We start from the raw sequence: 12,414 nt of genomic DNA, 5'->3' as shown, positions 1-12,414 counted from the left end.
GAGGGCAGGGGAAAGAAAACTCCTGGCACTCATTCTTTCTTGCTACAGAACTAAAATATTTCTCCGCTTTCCCCCTTTTTCTCTTGGGTGGTGGTGTTAAGCGGTCACCCTAAATGGAAACAGGTCCCCCCTCCTTAGAGGAAAAGGACTGATTGGAACCAGTCTATGACATCAGCTCAGAATCCCAACCACACTTGGCAGGTGAGACCCAGCCTTGGCTCAACAGCTCTTGGGTAGCTTACCTGCAACAGAATCAGAAAAACTGGTGCCTAAATTTATTTTAAAAATCACAACATATTGGACAGCGAGAAAGCGGGAGTGACAATCAGCAAAGCCTGAAGATCAATGGGTGCGAAAATGGTGAGAAGACCAACAGGCAGCCCCCCAGAAGAGGAAGGCGAAAGCAAGGAGACCCCGAGACCATGTTGTACAGCTCTACTAAGTCCTGAATGGCTGCAGGAAAAGGAAGAAGAAGAGGGGTCTCTCTACAAGAGCAGCCTGGCATCATCCCAGAAGATAATAGCAGCCAAGGGCTGCCCCACAATACTTCACCTGCAGATGCTGCGGAGGGGCTGTGGCCCCCGTCTGGCGACAACAAAGAACAACACCTGGAGCCCAGAGTGAATGAGGCCAGTGTGAAAAAGAATATTAAGAAGACCCTCTCATGCCTTGGCCTCCGTTCCCTCGTCTCCAGGGTTTGGAAGGTCTTCAAAAAAGCGCCACCTGTCAAGCCAGGTGTTCTTCATCCTGTATTTCTGAATCTGATTATACCTGCCTATGTGCTGAACCTACTGTCCCTACTGAAATTCCTTTTGTTAATTTTGCCCGGTAGAACTGCAGCTACCCTGAGTTGCAGCCAACATGGCCAGAGATCAGGGACTGATGGAAATTGGAGCAACCTCTTCAAACCCACAGATCCTCCTCCCCGCATGGAGAGTATTTGCATCACAGCTAAGACTGTCTGAGAGTTTTTCTTGCCAATGATGCAGTGGTGGTGCTTCCCAAGTCAGTGATGAAGCACATTGTCTGGTTGCTGTGAGGGGAGCTTTGCTTGCCCACCATGCAATTGCCGTAGCTGCTCCAAAGAGAGGCACAGACGTTATTTTCCCACAGCTGTTAATAAATAAGATGTTAACAATAAAGAATAAGATGAAATGCAGTCAGGAAGCTCTTTTCCAAAAAACAAGTGAGCAAATGGAGGCAGCTCCTTTTCCCTGCCGTTCCATGATTAATAGATTCTGTGATTCATCATCATAATAGGCTGGTGATCAAAATTGCCCACCTCTGGCAGACACACCATCTAATAAACATTCGCTGCAAATTTCACTCTGATATCCGTTTCCTGCTGTGATAATAAAGAGTGACTTGCTTGGAAAACAGCATCCTTTTACATTCTGGATGCCACATATATCAGCCTCCCATGGGGGCCCCTGCAGTCGTCAATGTGGTGAAACAGCAAGGCTTGGAAGCGGAGAGAGCAGAACGGCTAGGATTCCAGAACAAAGAACTGCCAGGCAGCGGGGGCACTGCACGACCCCACTGGGAAATAGGAGGCAAGGACAAAGGAAAGAAGACCACTGGAAGGGGAGAAGTGTTTGCCGTCCACTTCGTTTATCTTTAGCTCCCTGCCTCAGCTGTGGAAATTGTCTACCCAAAGTACGTGCGCATGGACTGCTTAGATTCTGGCTCTTGGAACATTCATTGCATCAGATGCTAATCTCCATTTTAGCAGTGTGATCTCCTGCCATTGCCTGGCTTCTAATCAGGTTTTCCTTTTCTTGGTTATTCCCTCATGCAGTTGTATGCACTTGGCTGAAGCACCTATTTAAGCTCCTAAGATCAAAAGCAATTTGTGATGTTCTTCGGCAAAATAGGGAGCTTGCTGGACCCTGCAGAACAGATGGCAGGGAGTGTTTCTCCAGGACAGCCCTGAATTCCTAATACTGTATTGCCTACGGGGCTCACTCTGTTAGGATCTCAGTGATTCTGCAGACCAAGAATTGCAGGTCAGTAGTTCACAACAGTGCCTTAATTGTTGATCTCTCCCTTTCTCTTTCTCTTTCTCTTTCTCTTTCTCTCTTTCTCTCTCTCTCTCTCTCTCTCACACACACACACAAAATAATTGATGTGATTTAAACAACTGTTGCTGAAATTATGACTCCAATAGACTGCTTCTACTCAGAAACGGCAGTGCAAAAATATATATCTCCCTGCGCCTGTCCAATCAATGCAGAAGAATATGTCATGACTTAACAAGCTTCATTGTGTATAGCAGTGGTGGTGAACATCTGAGCCCTGGGCCAAAACAATCCTGGCAATTTGGTCCACAAGGCTGCTTTCCACAAAACCTTGTCCACAATGTGTGGGACAGGTAGGGGCACAGCTGGGCCAGCTGCACGGCTCACTGAGCTACAGCCTCTCCTTGACAAGCCCCATAATAACCCAGAGAGTTTCATGGCTGAGTGGGAATTTGCACCCAGGACACGGGTGGCGCTGTGGGTTAAACCACAGAGCCTAGGACTTGCCGATCAGAAGGTTGGCGGTTCGAATCCCTGCGAGAGGGTGAGCTCCCGTTGCTCGTTCCCTGTTCCTGCCAACCTAGCAGTTCGAAAGCACGTCAAAGTGAAAGTAGATAAATAGGTACCACTCCGGCGGGAAGGTAAACAGCGTTTCCGTGCGCTGCTCTGGTTCGCCAGAAGTGGCTTAGTCATGCTGGCCACATGACCCGGAAGCTGTACGCCAGCTCCCTTAGCCAATAAAGTGAGATGAGCGCCACAACCCCAGAGTTGGTCACGACTGGACCTAATGGTCAGGGGTCCCTTTACCTTTTATTTATTAGCAGCTTGCCCTCGACATATGTGGAGTTTGCAGAGGCTATGCAATGACAGTCTAGTGGGATCAGCTGACTGGAAACCATCCAGTTTACGATGAGTCCATGTGGTGCAATGGTTAGAGTGCTGGGCTAGGATCTGGAGGCCAGGCTTCAAATCACTGGGAGACCTTGGGCCAGTCACTGTTCCTTAGCCTTGCCTGCCTCACAAAGCTGTTGTGAGGACAAAACGGGGAGGAGGAGAACCTTGGAAACATGGGATGTAAATGTGGTGATGGACTCCGTAGTTGAAGCTCATCAGACAAGCTGGTGTTCACTGTGAGTTAAACATCTTCAGGCTAATTAGTTTTGCCTTATTGTCAATAGGCTGTGCCAGTGAAAGTCAATGCAGAGACTGAATTGGCCCATAAAGTTGTGATGATTCAGCAGTCTTGCCAAAAGAATCCGACTGGGCTTTTTCTTAATCTTCCCAGTAATTGCCTGCCTTTCTCTTCTAAATGCTAGTGCTTTGCACTGTGATACATCTTCGGCCTTGTATTGAGGAATGCCAACTTCTCTACGGAGCAGAAGCACCTTGAAGTTTTCTTCCTAAAAAATGCTGAAGGGCATGTCTCTTTTGCATTACTGACCGGTTTGGCTTTACAGCAATCTTTGTATTGTCACAGTGACTCACAAAACTCAGGACCTCAAGCTCCCACCCTGCTCCCACAAGGAGCTCCTAACTCTTCCCCTGGCTCGGCCTTGGCCTATAAGGTACTTTCAATATTGTTCATTTCCTTCCATTGCATTGCTGTCTTGTCAATGTACTTTTCTGCCAGTCAGCACATGACTTCCTCAGTCCTGGGTAAATGCACAAATTTCTGCCAAACCTTTTCAGTTCTTTCTTACAACACCTGCTACTGGTTTTCTCTAGAGCATTTCCTGCTAAGGTTAAGCCTCCTTTTTCTCTCTCACCTTCAACCTGCAATTGGTATTAAGATCTGCAGTTTAAAAGCTTGGAGCTTGATTTCTATCTACAGACTTATCTTTACTGTGAACAGTACACTTCCCAAGTGCATTAATATATCTAGACAGAGGATAGCCGAGGGTAAAGATTATATTGATGAAGCCTTGGTCCTATTGAAATCAAGATGGTGTTTTTTTTAACTTTAATTCCAGTAGCAGGAGCGGAGAAGTGACCAAACATATGGGAATATTTTTTCTTAGTTTTTTCATCCTTACAATATAATTGCATTAACTTATTTAATTTCTGTTTGGATAAGCAGCAAACCTTCAGTTTCACACATCTGCATGCCACATTAGGTTTTAAAAGGCCTGAAAAGTTTTTAAATATTGCTACTTTTCTAGGATGCCTAAAAGTAAAGGCTCTTGCATCATTTTCTCCATTTGAAAGACAATTCCACTTCAGCCACACCCACATTAATAGTTTGACTGCATCCACTTTGACCTGAGGGCCTAGACTAGAGGATTAGCCACAGGCCTGAGAAAGGTTAGCTGCCCGTTACCTAAAGACATGGCATGAGAGGGGAAACGGACGAGGAAGAAAGAGGAAAACAGAAAACTCAGGTACCATTTCTTTGAGTTGCAATTACCAACTGAATTGGAAACAGTTCAGGGCCAGAAGGAGTCTGATGGAGAAGGAGAGGTGGGCTTTCAGTGAAGGTGATAGAAGGGACCCTGCTCTGCAACTGCTCCATCTCTGCAATTCTATTCACAGGATAATGGCTTCTGAAAAGCATGGCAGAGCACCTGCAGGAGGAGTAATGAGTCCACACCTGCTTCTGCACCAAAGAACATCCTGAGGCTAAACATAACAGCAGGTGAATAACAACGCTGGCATAAAAAGTGCAAGAGCAAAAGACGACGGCGTATTGGACAACAGCAAACTAACTTCAGACAAGTTAATTTTTAAATGTTCTGACAAATAGGGGTCATGTATGCAGAATGAAGTTCTTGTTATGGTTTTCTTTTCTTCTTTTCTCTTTTCTTTTCTGTATGGCTAGCTCTTGGTTGCGGTGGCATTTTCTGCTAAGGGGCCTTGTGTGTTGATGCCGTGTACCTTTGAAGGATGCCTCCTCTATATTGTAACTATAATATGCAGTGCTTTTTTTTCTAAGAAAACGTTTAGGGTTACTCTCATTTTGACTCAGGAAAATCACCATTTTATAGTTCAAATCTGGAAAAATAAATATAGTAAATGGACAAAAATACAAGGATTCACAAAATGTTTAGAGGTATGCGTACCCCTGTGTACCCACCCAGGAAAAAAGCACTGATAGTATGTCTTCAGTGCAGCAAACACTCTTTTGTCGTTATACAGGTGTAAACTGAGGATGGAATAAATGCACTGATTTGGCTCACAGTTTCTGGGAAGGGCTCAGACCAGGAAGCAAAACGTTCGACTTAAGCACCTCTTAAGTTACACCCAGCTGCATTGCAGCCACACACTGACCCTCTTCCTCCTTCGAGCACAGACACACCCCTTGTGCTTCTCTTGGCCTGTTTGTGAATAATAAAGACACATAACAATCACTGTGAAAGTGAACCCTGTTCTCTTCTCCTGTAGTGGAGATCAATTTCACTGAATTATATAAGAGTGAATAGGGAGCTTCACGGCGATCGGGTTTTAGGGTGGCATCAAATAACACTGGGAACTGATCCACTGAAAACCTTTGGTCCCCTGCCTGCTTGCAAATCCCTATTACTCCTAAAATGAGTGCTGGTTACTAGCCAAACTAAGGCCATGCTTCATTTCACGTATACTTTTGTGTGTGTGTGTTTTTCCCTGTCTTTGCTGGAGTTGCCGTTAAAGTGAACTGATCTTTTTCTTTCAAGGATATCAGGGCTCTTGCACTTTTAATAGCTGTGGAGACAACAAGAATTCATCAACAGAAGCTTTTTGAATCCCTTCCTGATGAATTGTCCCTGCTCACAATGCCATCTTCTATTAACAAAATATGAAACATGCCCTGCCCCACTTTAATCTGGTCAATCTAGTACTAGGGATGGTCAGTAGGGAGACTGGGGCTGCAATGGTGGCTGGTGCTCATTAGGACTGGTAGGGTGGAAGGCTGGGAGTTCAACAGTAGGGGGAGCCAGAGCAAATGGCTGGAGAAGCTAGAGCCAATGACAGGTGGAGCTAACTCATTCTGCTTTCGTCCCCACCCTCGAGTGCTACCAAGGCAGCACTGAAACTAAGAGGTATCTCAAACAAGAGTGACTCCAGGATTGTTGAGATATGGAACTTTACACAAAAGCAAATACTTACCTGGTAAGGAAACACAAGGTTGTTGTTGTGTGTTTTTTTAAAAAAACTTGGTGGCTTTGTAAAACATCTGCAGGGGGTTGAAGGTCCAAGTTTGTTTTCCCAGCAAGTAAGAGTCTCCTTTAGAGTGATCAGAGTTAATGCAGTCTCTTGAATAATATGTATTCCTGATGGCAAGTCGTCACCACTTGGCCATGAAACACTCTGCCCTTATTATCAGCTCCCTATGCAAAAGCAGCTTCAGGACTGCTCCATTGGGACAGTTCCCCCTGCTGCCCCTTGCCAATCTTCTTTCTCCCATGTGGACGCATGAAAAACAGTTTAGAGGACAGAGCATGGGGAAAAAAGGGGACAAGCCAAATTATCATCAGCGAATACACTTGACAAAGGTCCCATATTTCGTCCTCTCTGGGATACTTAACATATTTTGGCCATGAGAGTGCTCTAGCAAGCTGCTCCCATGTGCAAAGTCAAAACAAGGGGGCTGTTTAGACAACTCTCACTGTTTCCAAGATAGCCCAAAATGCATCAATAACTCACTTTGGAGATCCTTGCTATGTGCATTGGAAGAAATCTCTATTGATGGAGCTTACAAATCACTTAATTTCTGTGAGTGGTGTTCCTTTGCCTGTGCTGATCTGTTGAACTAATGGGATTGACAGGTTCCTCTTTGCTGCTCCTTGTGCATAGGCTCTTTGACATCCCCCAATGATGCAGAGTTGCGGTGAGCAAAGCTGAATGACCTTTCCTTCTGGATTGCAAAGGGCAAGAGCCTAGTCACAGCAAAAAACAAAACGAAAAAACATTCACTGACTTAAGAATTTGAAGTCATTTCCAAGTTGAGTGTTCTGGGCTTCAAGCAATGGACTCCCTCCCACCCCACCCCCTTGTTCTATGTATTGCATTTCCTTTGTCAACAAACCTAATTGTCTTTTCTAGAAATGTTATTAATCTGACGACTTCCGGGTTGGCGCCATCGCCGAATGGCGGACTCCCTCCGAGCTCCGGAGGGAGTCTGCTCGGCAGGGGCTGGGTCCTACCGCGCCGGCGACGCGGGGACCCTTAGAAACCACGGGAACGGATCCCGTGGACATGGTGACTCGGCTGGCACCGTTATCGCTCTCCCGGCTTGTGAAAGAGCCTTTTTAAAGGCTACGGATCGGGCGCCGGGGAGTAGCGTGGTGCTTTGAGTCCTCCGCTTCCCCTGCCGGGCGCAGCCGCATGCCATTCGGCGGAGAGCGCTGGCTTCTTCCAAAGGAAATTCGGACAATTGATCAACAACCCGTGAGTAATTGGGCAACCGGGTTTAAAAGGAGGAAAAAAGAAAAATTTTTCCGGATTTGGCACGAGCGGGAGGGGATCCAAAAAAGGAAGTCAGTCCCCTCCCTGATTGTAAACATGCTAAAACAAGGACTGAGAAACCAAGATCTATTCAGAAGCTTATTGATGATAAAAATTACCAACTCCACGATGTGAATTATAAGAATTGTGCTGGAGGAGAGGAGTCGAGGGTGAGGAAAAAGCAACCCCCCCCCTGGGAACCGGGGCGATTTGGACAGCCTGGCGAAGAGAGATGGAGATTTTGACAGCTGTCAAAGGAGCTGTCAAAACTGGAAATTATAAAGAGGACTTTGCTACAAGTTCTTTGCTGGTTAATTTTGTTACAATTTGATATAAATATGGATATAAACTGTCCGGAAAAAGAAACAACAAATTGACTTTTGGATTAGAGGATACAAAGTTATTGTAATCCCTCTAGAGGGGATTCGGGACATTACAAGTGTCGTATGTGGAAAACTACTCTGGGATGTGTAAAGGTCTTATCTCCTGGGAAAGCTGCAGAACTGAAATATTATTTTGTCTACAGAGGTGACTATAACACAATAGAAACTTCCATTGAAGCAAGAAAGGAACTGGACGTAAGTCTGTGTCCCTGAATAACAAACCTCTGTAGAGACGTTAAATTTTGGAACAAGAATGTTTTGACAGCTGAACAAGACAGAAACCTGAGAAACCAAGAAATAAAAGAGTAGATGACTGAATACGACACGGAAAGAATAATGGGAGGAGCAACAAAAGATTAAAGAAAATTAAAGGCCTCTATTAGATTGGATTTTCGACGTTAAACATCATTAAGACAATCAAATCCGAAGAAAACAGCATGATGGACTGAGATAAATTTGGCTGTGGACTTAAGATCTCCAGGCCGACAACATACAGACAAATGGACATGGGGAATCCAAACCGGGGAAGGGAGGGGGAACCTTAGAATCCAAAGGCTTTGTAACCAACTTTTTGAATTTCTCTATATTTTCTATCTTATATTTTTTATAACTTTGATACTTTACGTTTCTGTTTTTTCTTTTTTTTTTAGAAAGGGGGAACTCGTGGAAGAAATGAGAGCGGATCTTGGGGAAAATTTTGTTCTATTATAAGACGAGGAGTGATGCTAAGATGGTGTAAATTTAAATTGGTTTATGAGTATAATATATTAGGTTTGGGATGAGAACTTGTGGAACCAACTTGGATAAAGGGGAATACAATCGGGAGGGGAAGGAGGAAGTCCCAGAAAGAAGGTTATGAAAAGAAGGGTCTAAGTTAGTTTCTCTTTTTCTTTCTTTCCTTTATCTTTCCTATTTTCCTATTCTGTTATTATTGGAAATTTTAATAAATATGATTAAAAAAAAAAAAATAGAAATGTTATTAATCTGATACATCATAGGGATAGCTAAACCCTTGGTGTCCTCTGCCCCCCCTTTCCCTTCACCATGTATCTCCAAGAACATTTCCTTTTAATTATTTTTTAAGAGCCTTATCTCCAAGGCTAGAGAAGGGGAACCCTTCAGGTCTCCTTATCCAGTCCTCAAGATTTGCACTTGGCAACATCCACTTCTCAGCCTAGACTCCTCACTGGCCCTACTCTGAACCCTCTTTGTGTGCTTTTGCCTGGCCGGAACAGGATGATCTTCCTGTTTTCCTGCATGGATGGAGGCTGGAGGGAATGGTGTGTGCATGTGTGTGGATTTCACAAGGCTGCAACGTAGCCTGCTGTACAAAGTGGGTGTCACACCTGTGGTTCCACCCAACTTTTCCCTCTGGCCTTCCCCGACACTGGCATTTGGCCCCCAAAGGCGAAAGTGGCCCCGTGGACTGAAAAAGGGCTTCCCATGACTGGTCTAGACATTAAACAAACAAAATCTGTATTTATTTGGTACGGGGGGCAGGGGGCAAAATAGAGACATTTATTGTACAGTACTCTACTGATTAAGGTAGTCCCCGGAATGAATTGGGTTATTTAAAACCTGCTTTAAGTGCCAGCTGTTTTAATATTTAATAGATGGAGATTGTTTTCCTGCCCTGTGGCAGTTTTGATAGCTTTAAGCTTCTTGAACTTTTAATTCAAATGACAATCATGCATAAATAACAGATGCAAAATAGCAGTGGCTGTCTCCCCTCCAGCATGGTGTTGCTGTGTTGCAGAAGCTGCTGCCCAATTCTGTGATACAGAAGTGCCTCACTTTTCCACAACCACTTTTCTCATACATAGACTCTCATACTTCATGGATTTAGTATGATCAACTCAGCGGCCTTGCTGGGTTATTTCACTGCTATTGCCATCTGAACTCTTCATATTTTGTGCATACGCAAACAGCAAAACTGCACATGGGAAAGTGACCTGAGACTATGGGAAATAGTAGAAAAAAGGAAGAGGAGGAGGAAAGAGAAAGACTGACTTTGTGGCCTCTACTTCCTGATCACATTATGTGAAGGGATTGCATTCTTCAAATTGCAGCTTATGTCTAATTTCCAGCCTAGAGTGAGACTTGGATTCTACCGGCCTCTTGATTGCAGAATAGACAGGAAAAGACAAGAAGCAACCTGTAGGCAGGACCAAACGTGAAAGGTAAAAAAAACCTAGGCTACAGTTTTGTTTTGCTTTGTTCGGCTGCCTTTTTAAAACTCTGCCAAGACGGTCCAGGTCAAGAAAAGTCAAGTTGCAAAGGTCATGGATATTAGCCTTTGACTTCATTGTCTCTCTCAGCTGCCTCCTAGTGCTGTGGCTGGTGCTGGCAAATAGGGGCCCAGCCTGGGAATTCAAGAACTGGCCTTGTGGAGCGTGTAATCAGAAAGTGCACTGCCCTTACCTAGAGCAAAAAACAGGATTCTGAAACAGTGCAGGATGAATGTTTGCACACACATTTCCTAATGTGTTAGCTTTAAGGGAACTGCTCTTTTCGAAATGTTTCACATGCACCCCTTCCTAATTTTTCTAATGTTTTCTTGGTCACATAGTCTTTCTGGAATTGGATTCAGCATTTCTCTTCGTTAGAACAGCAAAAAAATAGATTAGCACTCATCTATTACAAGCCTCCCTTGTGTACATCTTCCCCAGAAATATGGCTGACCTATTTGCAGAGTCTGCCGCTGGAGAGTAGCAGTGGGGGTGGGCTTTGTTGGGGTGAACATAAAACAGAATGCGGAAGGCATTCTGCACACAGCTCTACTAATCAGGGCAAGGAGCAACCAGATACTTGGAGGTAAGTCCTACTGACGTAAGCTGGACTTCCTCCTAGTTGTTTGTTTAGGATTTCCAAAACCCCATAGGTTGCTTTTCCTGCATTTTGGTTACATTCAGCTCTATGCCTTATTCGTGTCTCCAGGATTCTGTACAGTATGAAAATGTACCTATCCTACAGTCCAGTGTTAGAAACTGAGATATGAAAGCTAGGAGCTAAATGGCACCTTAAACCTAGCTTATTGGCGCAACAACAGAATATCCAGGTGCACTTTTTAAATAACAAGAATACAAAGCTGAAAATGAATGAACTGCATCTAAAATATTGTGTTCATTTTTCACAGGGTCTAGTCCTTCCCTTGCCTACCCCACTAATATTCTTAAGAGGGTTTCTTCTCCAGTCTTCAGAGAGTAGCTGGAAGTGGGGAGGCAGAAAAAGTTCCTCCTTTCCTTCCACTCTACAGTTTTAATCTGAAATCTTAGGCGCAGTACTGTGCCCAGAGCTCAGAAACTGCTCACACTGATGAAATTCCCTATTGCAAAACGCGCATAGAACAATGGGAGTTTCGAACACTGCTGCAGTCACAGTTGGGTCAGTGAAACATAACATCCAAAACCAATGCTGATTCCTTCCTGTTGTTCACAACAAAGATTGGTGGTCAGTTTCTTAGGAGCAGCTGCAGAGTACAGCATCTTTAAGACATTGTTAGTCTCTGTAGTGGCATTCTCCCAACATCTGAGAGAAGAGCGTAACTTTCTTTTACAATTAAAGTGTTACAATTGCACGATCAAGTGCAAGAGGGATTTGTGACATATTAATGTTTAATTGCAATTGCGACCAAAACTACTGAATTATCTATGATCAATGATTCCATAATTCATGAAAGGCACAGGCAGCAACTTATTGATCCGAGGCTGATCTCACACAGTGACGCAAAGGCAAGGACCTAAGTCGAGTTCAAGTTGATTTAGAGCCATTCTGGGAACAGAGGCTGCTCCCAGTAATTCAGCAGGGGAACAGCACTAAAAATATTTAATGGGAAAAGGAAATAAATTTCAAAAGGATGCATTGCAAGGTCTTCAAATGCTAAGAATTCCTTTGTTCTTGGAAAATATTTTGCTGAGCCATAGTCCAGTTTTATTTCTCACTAAAATGTGCTATCCTTTACATGGCAGCTTAACTTCCCATATAGTCACATGTAATATCCAACTACCATATCAGGGCTTCTTAAGCCGCCCTGAGCCCGGCCTTGGCTGGGGAGGGCGGGGTATAAATAAAATTTATTATTATTATTATTATTATTATTATTATTATTATTAAGAATGCTTGCAATAGGGTTTACAAAATGGGTAATGATGGGATAGAAATCCCCTATCTTATTTTAGTTTATGCTTTTTTTTACAGTCAAGGGGCAACTCAGGTGGAAAGAACAGGCAGCTCCTGGCAAGGTCAAGGTATCCTTTCTTAAGCTGACTGATCATATTTACAATGGCCGTGTTTGTAGGGTGTGTGGTGTATGGGGTGCCATGCTCCTTCTTGTCCACCTTTGGTTCCCACCCTGCACTCAGCTCTCATCTGTGGCTCCTAGAAGCTGTCAGCGTGCAACAGCAGCCACAACCTGGAAACAGCTTCAACTGGCCGGCAAAACCAGGTGATGGTAGCCAATGGGTCTCAAACCTTTGGTGAGTTAGGGACTTTCCCTGCATGCAAAGACAATCTCCAGTGGATTGAGGCCAATAATGGGTCCAATGGTCAAGAAGGCAGTTCCTGCAAGTAGAGGGAACTGAGGGGGAGATGGGGCT

At 44.3% G+C, this 12,414-nt stretch overlaps 2 long non-coding RNA genes across 3 annotated transcripts; one reads left to right on the top strand and one right to left on the bottom strand.

Annotated features, from left to right (window-relative positions):
• The first annotated feature begins 6 nt into the window (after nt 1-6).
• Nucleotides 7-6,397, top strand: LOC309520166. Of its 2 annotated transcripts, XR_014214159.1 has the most exons (3): nt 7-2,006; nt 3,197-3,583; nt 4,548-6,397. It is a non-coding gene; the product is annotated as an uncharacterized lncRNA (long non-coding RNA). The 2 variants fall into 2 exon arrangements; XR_014214160.1 differs by lacking the exon at nt 7-2,006 and having other exon boundaries at nt 2,836-3,583.
• Nucleotides 4,059-11,967, bottom strand: LOC309520163. Its single transcript, XR_014214155.1, has 3 exons — nt 8,811-11,967; nt 6,099-7,054; nt 4,059-5,693 (listed from the first exon to the last, which is right to left on the bottom strand). It is a non-coding gene; the product is annotated as an uncharacterized lncRNA (long non-coding RNA).
• Between the last annotated feature and the right edge of the window lie 447 nt (nt 11,968-12,414).

Source organism: Podarcis vaucheri, assembly GCF_965113315.1.
Source record: "Podarcis vaucheri genome assembly, chromosome: 15".
Taxonomy (NCBI): domain Eukaryota; kingdom Metazoa; phylum Chordata; class Lepidosauria; order Squamata; family Lacertidae; genus Podarcis; species Podarcis vaucheri.
This window is presented reverse-complemented; position numbering and strand designations above follow the sequence as displayed.